This window comes from Mus pahari, chromosome 5, assembly GCF_900095145.1.
Source record: "Mus pahari chromosome 5, PAHARI_EIJ_v1.1, whole genome shotgun sequence".
Classification (NCBI taxonomy): domain Eukaryota; kingdom Metazoa; phylum Chordata; class Mammalia; order Rodentia; family Muridae; genus Mus; species Mus pahari.
Genome location: NC_034594.1, coordinates 130,223,660 through 130,238,456, shown reverse-complemented (window position 1 = coordinate 130,238,456; position 14,797 = coordinate 130,223,660). Strand labels below are relative to the sequence as shown.

At 35.3% G+C, this 14,797-nt stretch overlaps 1 protein-coding gene across 4 annotated transcripts in view; it reads left to right on the top strand.

Annotated features, from left to right (window-relative positions):
• The window catches only part of Rasal2 (RAS protein activator like 2), a 276,958-nt gene that overhangs the window by 92,923 nt on the left and 169,238 nt on the right, over positions 1-14,797 (top strand). The window lies entirely within an intron of this gene.

Sequence of the window (14,797 nt, the reverse complement as noted above, 5' to 3'; positions counted from 1 at the left end):
CAGTGCTGAGATTCCAAGAGAATGTCACCATGGCTGACTTTGATACAGTTTCTACTTAATGTCAGCATTTTATAGTTGCTTTTTGTCCTGACTTTTCTTTAGGACATTTCTTTCTGAACACACTATTTTATGAACACTTGTCTCCACTGAGAATAGGATTCACTTGATAGTGGAAATTATGGTACAGCTGGTTTATTAGTCTCCATTAGCCTGTTGCAGTTTATCCACCTAATAAATATGCCTTGGGTGTTGCTATTCGTCCCTTCACTTAGACTATATCCCTTAAAGATGTTTTTTTTTGTTCTCTATATAGAATTTTAGGTATATTTTATTTGTCTAAAGAAACTTACTGCCGGGCGTGGTGGCGCACGCCTTTAATCCCAGCACTCGGGAGGCAGAGGCAGGCGGATTTCTGAGTTCGAGGCCAGCCTGGTCTACAAAGTGAGTTCCAGGACAGCCAGAGCTACACAGAGAAACCCTGTCTCGAAAAAACAAAACAAAACAAAAAAAACAACAAAAAAAGAAACTTACTATTTCGTGTAAATCTCATTTCTGTAATTAGTGTCTATTGTATTTGTCAGGACTTTATTTAAGCATATTAAGAAGTTGATTTTGCTTAGTTTTAGCCTTGTTTAGCATTAAGTTTCATTTCACTTGTTAGGTTATTAAAGAGAACTTTTATTCATCAGCAAATGATATTGGAAAAAGACAGTATATAAAAATAATTCAAAACAGCATCAAAATTTCAGAGCAAATAATAATATATTTATGTTGCTTGAGATGGTAATATGAAAATAAAATACTTATGAAAATAAATCTTGTTTTTTAAACAAAACTTAGATATCATTGCAATTATACAGTAATTATAGAAATAAAAGCCAAGTTTTATATGGAGTATTTTTCTGACCAATTTTTTTTTAAATTTTAAATTTGTATTCTTTTTTTGTAGGATTATTTTATTGCAGAATTTTTTCCCCTTTTGGTAATCATCATAAGACTGTTCATTTCTGTTTCTTTTAGGATCTTTTGCCTTTCCTTCCTTCCTTCCTTCCTTCCTTCCTTCCTTCCTTCCTTCCTTCCTTCCTTCCATCCATCTATCTATCTATCTATCTATCTATCTATCATTTTCTATGGACTTTTTTATTCATGAAAAAACAAGGTAGGTTCTTTTGCCATATGTTCTAAAATTAAATCAGTTTAGAGGACAGTAAAACATGAAGTAGAATTTGGGGGAAATTGGTTTATAGAAAAAAATGAAATGAATAAATTTTAAAAATACCTGACTTCAGATTGTGGTAATCATGCTTCCCTTCAGGAGGCATATATATAATTAGAATTTGTTTTTGCTAAATGAATATTACTGATTTATTTTGCATTGTATTTGGGCTAAAATTATAGCAAGTGCTGACTAATTATTAAAGAATAAAGTATTTTCTGTTTGTACAGAAAGATCTTTCATCTGTGTTACAAAATAAGGAATTAGAACGATTATGTACTCTTGTTCTGTTTTGAAATGCATTTGCTGTAGGTTTATAATATATGTCCTAATACATGCATTATAAAGAAAGTAATAAAGTCATATTATGTGTGAAATGACATGTATTGATAAACAATGCTTTCTGCTTTGAAGATAACAGAGGTTTTGGAAATAGAGTCAAATGTCAATCCTCCATGATCTGTTAATTCTATTCTTCTTTCTTTGCCTTAACTCTAAGGAACTATGGTCCCAGATTTATGTCTTTTCCCAAATGGGATGTTGTCTCCATTCTTTGAGGGCCCTTCTAGCCTTACTTTCTTTGGGCAGTTCTGCTGAGATGACTTTTGAATCTTTTGTCATTCCAACATGTTTTGTGTTGGTGTCTCTTCACTAATTTCCAGTCTGTCTCCCTCTTATTTATATTCTATAAACTCTATTGATTTGAATTTAAGCTTATTGATACTGTCTTCTGTTGTTTCTATTCTGACAGAATTTCAGTGAGTCATATATTATCCTTTCCGTGTACTGTACTTTTATTTATTTCCACAGAGTTCTTTTTTAATAGCCTGTTTCTTAGCCAAAGTCCCCAAACCCTTTCTTTTCTTAGGAGGGTCTCCAGGAGTCCTGTTGGACCTACATGTTATTGTATAACCAAGGATGACGTTGAGCTCCTTATTCTCCTCTTAAATTTTAGTGGCTGGAATTACGGATGTGAGCACCACTACACCTAGTTTTATTAGGTGTTAGGGATCAAACCCAGGGCTTTGTACATTCTAGACAAAAACTGCATAGTGAGCTACATCCTCAGCTCTTTTATTTTTTTAATTTAAGATAATTTCTAATTTATACAAAGCATTTTATGATGATTTTGGGGGAGTCTGTTTAGGCTTGAGTTCTGTTCTTGAAATAACATTATATATATACAGTCTTAAAATTTTTGAAATACATATGGTGTTTTTTTAAAATGCCATCTTAGTAGATAATTTCAACATGTGATTCTTCTCAGTTAATTATCTTTTCTTGTTTACATAGTGAATTTTCTTACCTTGCTCTCAAAAAGCTACCAGATCTTAGGTGTTTTGACTGTAGGAAGCTATGGGTCTTGTTAATCTTCTATGTTCACATATATAAGTAGCTCCAAACCTGTTGATAAAGGTTATTGTTTTAAATACAATTCCATTTGTTTGTTTGTTTGTTTGGTTTTTTTTTTTATAGCTTTTGCACTATTATTTGGGTTTCCATTGGTTTTAACTAGTGCTTTCTGGAGCTGCCGAAAGCTGGATCAGTTTCCCTGAGACAAGCATATGGTGCTCCTGAAAGACAAGCTAGTATTTGTCCAATGGGGGAAAATATTCCAGCCAGGGTCATTCCTCCCTAACCCCCCAGGATCACCCTGCTCATAAAAAACTTCCTAGCCTGGTGTGGTAGCACATACCTTTAATACACATTTGGGAGGCAGAGGCAGAGGCAGGTGGAGCTCTGTAAGTTTGAGGCCCACCTGGTCTACAAACCAGGACAACTGGGGATGTTTCACTGAGAAACCCTGGTAAAAAAGAAAGGGAAAGAGGGAAAGAGAAAGGGAAAAGAAAAGAAAGAAAGAAAGAAGAATAAGAGAGAAATCAAAACCACTTCCACATGGAGCCCCTGACTACCTATTGTTTCCTGTTAGGAAGAGGAGACACTGGGTGCTGTCTCTGACCTAGGCATCTCCACTATCCAGTGAAGCTACTCAGGTAGGGCAGGAATCTGGAGGCATGAACTGATCTGGAGGCCATGGAGAAATGCTGCTTATTTGTTTGTTTTCCATAGCTGGCTTGCTCAGCCTGCTTCTTTATACCATAGAGGACCACCAGCCTAGGGGTGGCACTGCCCACAAGAAATTATCAATTAACAAAATCCTATGGAGGCATTTTCTCAATTACGTTTCCTTTTTCCCAGATGACCTTAGCTTGTGTCTAGTTGTCATGACAGCTAGCCAGAACAGACCTTAAAGTCTCCCCAATCAAATGTTCTTACTTTATAAATAAGAAAAACACTTTTAAAAATCACAATAAAATACATATTACTAAGAAAATATGTACTATTAAGGTGACTGCAATTTATAATCTGAACTAAGATTTCTTGAAAATTGAAAGGGAGACACAGTGACTGGAGCGATGGCTCAATGGTAAGAGGACTCACTGCACTTGCAGAGGGCTTGGGTTTGAGTCCTAGTACCCAGGTAGAGAGGCTCAACCACCTTTAACTGTAATTTAAATGGGATCTGATTTCTTCTTTTGGCCTTTGAGGGTTCCTGAACACAAACAGAATTCATAAACCCACACAGGCATGTATGGGCATTTGTGTGTGCACATACATACACACTTTAAAAAAAAAAAAAAAAGACATCTCAGAAAAGGAAGGCAGCCACAATTAACAAATTCTTTGGAACAGCTGAGATAAGAAGGTCCTTACTGCTGGTAAGTACCAAACTAGTACAGGACATCTTAAACCTCCTGTGTCCTCTTGCCATTCAGGCTGCAGACAGCATAGTGAGATTATAATTGTGACTACCTGTTCCAGTGCCTTTGTTACTTCCACACAGTGTGTCTGTAACTACTTACCCGGATGTCCTCTGTTTCCCGTTCCTTTGATCAGCAAGGGAATGATAATGGTACTAACTTCACTGTAAGGATTGGCTGGCATTATGAGTAACATCTTTCCTACTGCCGTTACTGCTATTGCTGTTACTTTACAAAATCCTAGGCCAGAAAGACAAAACTTAAATGAGATCTGATTGGTTTGTACAAGACTAAGAATCAGGAGTGGTTTTTGTTCCTCATTTGGGTTGTTCAGGAAACTACCTCTCTTTGTCTCTGAATCTTGCCATCTAACACTTGGAGAATTTTGCTATCAGGTTACTTCATGAAAAATGGTAAAGAAAATTTTGGAAGATGCCTCGAGATCTGTTTTCAGTAGACCAGCAGTATATGAACAAGCAAATATCTTTGTAGAAGATTATAGAGTCCCTTGTAGATACCCCTGAGTGGTGTAGCTTGGTCATATTGAAATCCTATATTTTTCTTTTCAAGAAGGCTCCACACTGACACACACAGTGATGCCAACAGTTTATACTTCCATTAGGAGTGACCACATGGTCCTTTTCTCCCACACCCTCTGCAGCAGTTGTCATTTGTTTTCTTGAAGATAGCCATTCTGACAAGGGTAAAATGGAGTCTCAGGTAGGGTTAAGTTTCCACTTTTTAAAGCATTTATTGAACATTTGTTTTTCCTCTTGAGAGTCTGTTCATTTCCTCAGTCCATTTCTTGGTTGGGTAGTTCTATTTTCTTCAGTTTTTTTTGAAGTTATATGCTGCAGGTATTAATAGAACTAACAGATTCATACCTGGCAAAGGTTTTCTCCCATTCTAAGGCTGCTTCTTTAAGTCCGTTAACTGTTTATTATACAAAACAAATAAATACATACATTAAATTAACACCTTTTCTAATCTAACAAACCACTTATTATATACTATGGCTGTTTCGTTTTCAGTTTGGGCATAAATTTTTTTTTTTTATCTTATTTACACTTTTTAGGTACAAGATTTGTTCTCATCAAAGGGTTTAATCTCAGCGTATGATTGGTTTCTTTCATTATATTCAAGACATTTACCTTTTTACTAACTTCTTGGGCATGCCTAAACTGCCAGCATCACTACTCTGGCAGTTTAGAACCATTATTATGTAAAATCAAGTTGTTTGAACAACCAGTGTGACACTGTGACAGCCTGACATGGCTATTAAATAAAATGCGTGGGTAGCATATTGCATGGATCTCTTGGGCAGAGATCCTCACATCCCTCACATCCCTCCCAGGACTGAGATTTTATCATTCTGCTCACACAAATGCAGTTTTCTATCTAATATTTTTGTACCATGGTTGACTGTAAATAACTAAAAGGTAGAGAGAAAAACATGGAGAAGGGGAAGACATGGGGTGAGTCTATTGTTTGTTTTTTAAGAAACATGGGGTTTATTAAAAGATAATTTACAATGAACTTTAATTGTGAAGTTTAATAGAAGTTCATGTTTTAATGAGGTTTTCTTGAGTTAGCATTTGTTAGGCCTTAGAATACAAATACAACCCTAGCAGTTAGAATCACTGACTTTTATTTTAAGAATTACCTAAAATGTGAAAAAAAAAATTGCCTTCATATTAGGTATGAATTTTGCTCTCCTGAAAATAGTTTTCTTTGGAGCTAGAAAGATGGCTCAGTGGGAAAAAATGTTTAATGTGCATTAAGATCTACCTACGTTTTAATTCCCAGCACCAACATAAAAGGAGCATAGCACTGTGAACCTGTAATCCATGTGGTGGAGACAGACAGATCTCCTGGGCTCAATAGCTTGCCATCTAGCCAGAATGGCAAGCTCCAGGTTTAGTGAGATCCTATTTCAGATACTAAGGTACAGAGTTGTAGAGAAAGACACAAGTGCATGCACATATATCCTATGCGCGCGCGCACACACACACACATACACATGCGCGTCTAGCATTTTTATTGTATGCATACACTTTATTTTTCTCTTTTGTCTTGTGTTAATAGTTGCAGAAATTCAATTATGAGTTTTACTCATTATAAGTGAAATTGTGTTAGACTAAAAAATAAGACTAGTCACCAACTAGAATTGCAATAATGATAGTGAAAGACTAAATTATAATAGACAAAAATTTATATTATGCTTTACAAAATGGACTCTTTTGGGATGATGCTAGCTAGCTTTCATGATTTTTTAAAAAAAGATTTATTTATTTATTATATGTAAGTACACTGTAGCTGTCTTCAGACACTCCAGAAGAGGGAGTCAGATCTCCTTACAGATGGGTGTGAGCCACCATGTGTTTTCTGGGATTTGAACTCAGGACCTTCAGAAGAGCGGTCGGGTGCTCTTGCCCACTGAGCCATCTCACCAGCCCATGATTTTTTTTTTTTTTAATTAGGACCCTTTCCCTCAACTTTCTGTGATTAAGGGATATTGATTTTGAGTTTATGTTAGGCTAAACTATTAATTTTGCTACAGGCATTTAAAATCAGATGACAGATTCATATAATTATACATTGTAAAGAAATGTATTTTATTTATTCCTTGGCAGTTTTACCATGTATATAGTATGTCTTGGTTATATTCATAGGTATATAGTGTATCTTGATTATATTCATAGGTATATAGTCTATCTTGAGTATATTCACCCACTCTCCTCCCATCCTTTAACACCCCCTACTTTTTTTTTTTAAGTAATCCAAAGACAAATATTGAAAGTTACTTATAAGGAAAATGATATTGCATTGTTTCCTTAAGGCATGTTCTGTATATAACCTAATAATTACCTTCATAAAACATCTGGAACATTAAAAACAAAACAAAACCAAAAAAAACCTAGCCAGGTTCACAGAAGTGATTGATTCCCCAGGTGTCTCCAGCTCTTTTGTGAGTCCTTTTACCTGATGCTTGTGTGCACTGATCATATATCAGTGTTGAAAACCCAACAAAAATCAATTATGTTAATTCCCTAACCTGGTAATTTGTTCCTGTTATTATAATTACCGAAATTTGTAATGTCTCATAAATTGCTGATATTAGAATACAAAAACTTGTTTACATTTAGCTAAAATTTTGAAGTTGAGAAAAGGTTCAATTATGAGGTTGCTTGTAAATAGTTTTGATACAAGGAAACTGTTATGGAAGATTCAAAGGCAGGGAAGAAGACTCATGCTAGGTGGGCCAGATACCTAGAAGGACTCTTGTCTTCAAATTTTTTAATGAGATAAAGTTTTTACTAGATGACATTAAGCAGACATGCATTATTAATTTACTAGATAACATTGAGTAGACATGCATTATTAATGGTTTATGCAGAGGTCCTGGATAGAACTCTCACTTGGCAGATTCGTTTAAAGATAGCTTTCTATAAAAAATTGGTAAATGAGCTTATATTGTCATATTAAAATTCAGTTTTTGGTGTGGAAGTATAATATGAGTGTGACTTTTGCAGTACTTCAGCCAACTATCGTATAAAAAGGCAACTACCTGATCAAAGGTTTGTATATGTTTTTATATGATACTGTAGGTTGGACCTAATTTCCTAATGTGTCACTAGAAACAAGTTTCTAGCCAAATGTTCCTCTTGTCCTTTTTCACCAATAATATAAACTACCCTTTTCTCACCTCCCAACAATACCTGTGGCTATAAAGATTATCCATTCTTCTCTCTTGTTAACCCATGCTGCTTATTCTTTTTTATGCATATCATATTATATTGATATTATTTGTTTACATATCAATTACAGTGGAATCTGTAATGTCTAGCACAAAGACAACACACTTAAAGTAGCAGATGCACTTATAGTAGCACTGAGCAAATTTTAATGGCACAGAGAAAGTAGTTTTTCATATCTACATAGTTAAAGTCTTTGTTGCTTACAGTGTGTCAGCAATAGGTAGCTTCTTTCTTTGCCCCAGGGAATTTAAGTTTAAATATATACTTTTCTTAAGGAATGTTTGTCCAATATATATTACATGACTCTACATATACAAACCTTTGATCAGGTAGTTGCTTATTTTGGAACTTTGATTTGGAATTTGATTCAAGTAGTAATCAAATACTTATACTTTAGTGTTATTTTTTAAGGTACTATTTGTGTATATGGGCATTTTGCCTGAATATATTTGCATACTACATATGTGTCTGGTGCCCATAGAGGCCACACAAGTGTATCTGCTCTTCTAAAAGTGGAGTAAGCATTATGTGTATGTGTGTATGTATGTGTGTGTATGCATGTGTGTTGTGTGATTGTGAGCATGTGTGTCTGTATGTTTGTGTGTGAGTGTTGTGTATGTTGTGTGCCTGTGCACATGTGCTGTTATTGTGTAGGTGGTGCTAGAAATTGAACCAAAAGTCTCACATGTTAGGCAAGCTTCTCCCACTGAGCATCTCCTATAGACTTACAGGACTCAAGAATACTTTTAGGCTCTAGACCTCATGTTCAATTGTTTCTCTCTAACCTTGTTCTTCATGAGAGATAACATGTCATTTGCCCTCTTACATCAGTCATATCATGGTTTTACTCATCTTCCATTTGTTCCCTTAGGTAGAGTACAACCTGAAACCAAGGTGCTCTTGAGTAACTATTTGCTGCTTCAAACTTAGCTTTTGAAAGTTAGTAATGAAACAGAAAAGTTTGAAATGATTCACTTTTCAAAAAGTTAAGTACTTCCAGTTTTACCCCATGCAGACATTGATAAAATTAAATTTGCATTATCATAAAGTGTTTCTAAGCACTTCTCATGCTTGTATTTTTATAGTTCTTAAACTTTTCCACTCACAATGTCTTTTAATTCAAGCCCCGAGTATATAGACTTATAAAAGTATATATACAAATAAAACATTGAATAATAAATCATAAGTTTATTTTAAAACAATTCTTTGATATACGTATAATTTTACCATTTGTTAAAGAAGAAAGCAAATTTGTTTCCAATAAGATAGATATGTTTTGTTTATATGTGATACGAGTTTTTCAGGCAGTGCATGGCAAGGACTACATGCTTAGTATAAACTGTGCATACTGTGTGCTCAGAACCAACGGTGTGGTGAAGTCATGGTTGCAACACTTGTGAATGGTGCCAGGATGTGTTCATTACACATTTGATTTTTTGAATTAGTTTTTGGTCATTGCACATTCAGAAATCTTTTACTCCTTGCCATGTTTTTTTGTGACCTCTATGTGGAGTAGCAGCTGACAGTTTAACAGACTGTGGTCTGTGGAATATGGAAATGTATTTGCAAATAAATTTTGGCTTGATAAAGATACATAGCTGGCCAAGTTTAGCTTGATAGTGAGTTAGACATCATAGAACCCATGATCTGGTTCAGATCATAGTGACTGATGCTGAGAATTGTCTTTTAAACTTTCTTTCGCTTAAACAATTTATGACTTATTTCTATCACCAAATTTAATTGATACAAGGGAGTTGGCACTGAGGGAATATATTGTTAGTTAGGGAGACTAAAGAACTTGGCTCTTTAGGACATGGTTTTCTAAAGTTCAAAATTAAAAGGACAGTTTTATCATTTTTCTTACCCTTTCAAGACCCTATAAATAATCATACACACACATGTACACGCACGTGCGCGCGTGCACACACACACACACAGCAGTCCTCCTCACTGTTTATTTAAAATGTTTTTTTTTTGTTTGTTTAAATCTGCTACTTAGACACCCTCCTTTCATTGTCCTAAAAGCTTGGCATTGTATGAAACTGAAGCATTCATTATATGGAAACAAACCAGAACATGTAGAGTGTTCAATTCACATAGCTAAGATCTTATGCTTAGCCATTGTCCAACAGCCTTTTGGAAATTATTGCATGGATTCTTTGTATTCAGTATCTGTGGGCTCTGTTTTCTTTTAAGTTTCCAATTTGATTTTTTTGAGAAATATGCACTTAAAATATTTACCACCTAAAATAGGGGTGTCCAGAATTTCAGTGACATGGAATTTATGAAAAACATACTCCAGAAACAGATTTGATGTGGATACAGAAGAGCTTGGTTTATATGCTACATTGCTGTACAGAATCATCTTTCCCTCCCTCTTTTCTCCCCTTTCTTTCTTAATTTTCTTTTTTCCTGTTCCTCTTCTCTTAGGTTTCCTTTAGTTTTTGGAACTAATCTGTAGCCTTGGCTGCCTGTGAACTTATAGTCCTTTTTTTGCGTACAGGGACTATTTTGTTGTTGTTGTTGACATTTAAAAGGACCTATTTATCTCATGTGTATGAATGTTTTGCCTGCATGTATGCAAATGTATCACAGGCATACTTGGTGCCTTGGAGGTCTGAAGAGGGCATTGAGTCCCCTGGAACTTGAGTTAGCAATGACCATGATCTACTATTTGAGTGCTGAACCCAGATCCTTAGCAACAACTCCACTGAGCCATCTTTTTTTTTTTTTTTTTCTTTTCTTTATTTACATTTCAAATGCTATCCCGAAAGTTCCCTATTACCCTCCCCCCACCCCTGCTCCCCTACCCACCCACTCCCACTACTTGGCCCTGGCCTTCCCCTGTGCTGGGTCATATAAAGTTTACAAGACCAAGGGGCCTCTCTTCCCAATGATGGCCGATTAGGCCATCTTCTGCTACATATGCAGCCACTGAGCCATCTTTAAGCTCTTCTAGAATCCTCTTAGCGAAAGACTTTAAGAACTTGTAGGCTTGTAGACTTTTAACAGTCATATAGTTATTAATAACCTGATGCTCATCAGTAATTACTCTAGCTAGAATAAACATTACATTTATATACTAATTCTTTTAGTAGGCAGTGAAAAAATGTCTAGGAATGGCGTATGACTAAGAAATTACTCTTTATGTTTCTGTACAACACAGAGGAATTAGATATAAGGATTACTTTACAGTGTTTGTGTGCTTTACATTAAAACATACAATGATGTTTCATGTAATTCTTAATCTTCTTTTCTAGTCATATTGAAAATATACACATGAATAATTGAATACTTGAGGAACATTATTATATTATTTGAATGAATTATTGGTTACAAAATCCCTCTTCTTTCTTTGATAGAAATTGCCTCAGAGAGTGAAAGAGTACACAGGCTTCTTGTGTTGGTTATAAGGTCTGCTCTTGGGCATTGTATAACTATAGTGTATTCATGAAGTTGGTATCCCTGGAAATTAACTGCTTTTTATATCAGTGGTGTTCTTGTACATCTCATAGATACACACAACCAATATCTCTTGTATTTGGATATATAGAGGAATTCAGATAGTTTTTAGGACTTCAAGTGTGTGTGTGTGTGTGTGTGTGTGTGTGTGTGTGTGTGTGGTTTTCATTTTAAGAAGCGAAAAATCTTTCTTTTGAGTTTGGATTCAACTTAAACAATATTGTCCCTATATTTCTCAGTGCTGTATGTTCTTGTGATTGCATTTGAGAAACATACACACACTTTTTTTTATAACTAACTGAAATTTATTTAGGATTAATTACTCTTTCCAAGTATAGCTGTCATCTGTGTTGTGCTTAGAGGCTTATAAGGCTGAGAACTTGGAAGCCATTGGTGAGATTAAAACGGCACCATTAAAAAGATTGTTCTTTTTCATCATCTTCTTTTTTTCCTCTCATCTGAGAGGGGTTAGTAGGTTATTAAGCTGCCTTTTCTTCCCTTGTGAAATTTGCATTCAGAAGGATGCACAGGTTTTTGGTGCAGTGGTATATAAGATCTCTTAAATGGAATCAGAGGAGTGTGGATTTTTTTGTTATTTTTTTTATTTGTTTTTTTGTAAAGCAAACCTGTGCATATCCATCTCCCCCCAGATTACTTTAACAAACAAAAACAAAACAAAAAACTGTGTTTATAGTCATTATAGAATCCTGACAAATATTCAGTTTAAAACTGTGTTCTCCTTACATACATGTTTTGCTCTGTTTGTAGCTTTAATATTTTTGGGTAAGAATACCAAACAAATTCACTTTACTAAATGTATAAAGTAAAAAGACTAGTTCCTCACTCTTTAAGGACTTACAAAATACCAAGCACTATTTGCAGTGTTTGATATTCATCATCAGTTCCTGAGAGTTTTAATTGTTCTCGTTTTAAAGCTGATAAAACTGAGGGTCCAAAGTTTCTTGACCAGGAGTCATGGTTGCAAAGTGACACCCCAGAGATTACTTTTCAGGTAGTTGGGCTTCCTCCAAAATCTTTTTTTTTTTTTTTGGTTTTTCGAGACAGGGTTTTTCTGTATAGCCCTGGCAGTCCTGGAACTCTGTAGACCAGACTGGCCTTGAACTCAGAAATTTGCCTGCCTCTGCCTCCCGAGTGCTGGGATTAAAGGTGTGCACCACCATGCCTGGCTTCTCCAAAATCTTTTTGTAAGATTTTGACTTTGGTGCTTCTGACCAACAAGAACATGTTTTCTAACATTTACTGACCACTTCTCTATGTTCCAGAAATTACTCTTAGTTCTTTCTAATGTATGGAGTACTTTCATCAAATAATCTACAATGGGGACATAGGTCTTGCCAGGGCTCCAGTTTAACCTTGAGCCTTGTACTGCCAAAGTTTTGTGCTTTGGTAAGTTGTATCTATGAAGAGCATTCCTATGTGCTGAAAATCAGTGATGTAATGAATTCTGTTATGTAGCTCTGTTAAGAATCCAAGGACATGCCATCTCTTTTTCAGTTAATATTAGCTTCTGGCACAGTAAAGCACTCTATGATTTACCTCTCAGGAGAAACAAACCTCACAGAGTTATATGAGACATTTAAGTTTCAACCAGATGTCTCAAATCCTGCTTACTATTTATAAAGAAAATTAAAAATCTTGTAAGCAGCTTCTCCCTCTGTGGTGGTTTAACTAAGAATGACCCCCATAGACACATATATTTGAAAAAATATATTTATACTTGAAAGGATTAGAAAGATTAAGAGGTGTGGCCTTGTTGGAGGAAGTGTGTCACTGGGAGTGGGCCTTGAGGTTTCAAAAGCCCATGGCAAGCCCAGTCAGTCAGTCAGTCAGTCAGTCCGTCCGTCCATCCATCCATCCATCCATCCATCCATCCATCCATCCATCCATCCATCCATCCGTCTCTGTCCCCTTCTTTGCCTCCCCCTTTCCCATTTCTCTGCCTACAGATCAGTGCATGGCATAGCAAGCTCTCAGCTACTGCTCCAGTGTTACCATGCTCCTACTATGATAATAGACTAAACTTCTGAAACTGTAAGCAATACCCCAGTTAAATGTTTTCTTTTATGCTAGTTGACTTGGTCGTGGTGTCTTCTCACAGCAATAAAACAGTGATTAGGCTTCTTTTGAGAAGCTTTAACTCTATAACATTTAAGACAGGCTTCAATTAATGATCCTCCTGCCTCACCCTGCCAAGTGCTGTAATTTTAAGTGGTATATATCACTTAAAATTTATATATATATATATATATATATATATATATATATATACACACACACACACACACACACACACACACACACACACACACACATTGTATATCGCAAAGAAAAAGCTGACTGATGCTTTTTACTGCTTTGTAGGTTTCTGCTGTAGATGTTTGTTCCCTTTTTCTTATTTCTAGTTTTATTTTTTTGTTCTTGTTGGCTTTGTTTTATAAAAAAGAATAATTGAGATCTTTGCAAAGCTCATTGAATAGGGTTGTTTCTTTAACAGTGACTGACTAGATTCTTTAAAGCAGACTGTTAGCGTTTTCACTGTGCATGCAGTGATTGTGATTCAGACAGGTTACAAGTCAGGAAAGATACATGCAAATTATGTATCAGTTAGTATTGTGCTTTAGAGGGAGGTAGAGCCTTTATAGCATGTCTGCTTTCTTAGGTAGAGATAATGTCATAGTGCAGACTGTGTAGCCAGGTTTTAAAAGCTCAGACGTGAATAGCTCTGGTAAACTACTTACTCTCTTCCCCTTCCCCACTCAGAATCACATTCCCCTACAAGCTCTAGCCTTCCCCCACAGCATCTGCCCCTACAGAAAAGTGAGATTAAACTCAAATAGAGAGAAGTATGGGATATATTAAAATAGCAAGAGGCACTAAATATAAAGTGGGAACATGTGACATGCCTCCAAGATTATTGGTATAGGTCATTTTCTACCTGTAACAAATTGGTTGATCAAATAGGACCTAGAGTTTTGGTCATTTTATAATAACAAATCATCATGCTCAAGTTTTAAACAACCAAACTAGTATTTTTTTATATTTAGCACATTATCATACTTTAAGAAAAATTAAATACAGATTGTTTTTCCCTCTTAGAGTTAAAATACAAATGGATTGTTTTGTACATTTTGAGTTTTTCCATTTAGGAGATTTAATAGGAACAATAGGTGTATTTAACTTATTGGAACTTAAATATAGACTACAGTAGACTGCCATTTAACATCATGACATTGGCATCATTCATAAACTAAATTTAGTTATCAAGGTCATATAATTGCTTAAGCAGTGCTTGACCCAATGTGGGAGTTATGAGACTTAATCTTTCTAATGGATGTCGGAGATGTGAAAAACAAGCATGTAATATTCTCTTCCTGCTGTTGACAGCCTATGTGATCAGGGGCAGTGCACAATTAGATGTGGAAGAAGTAAGGTAGGACCATCATAGGAATTGTTTCAGATCCCAGCTATCTTAAAATTCTTAGATAATAGAAAATTCAAGTGAACCCTTCTGTTCAGGGAAATACTTCATTATTATTATTATTATTATTATTATTATTATTATTATTATTATTATTATT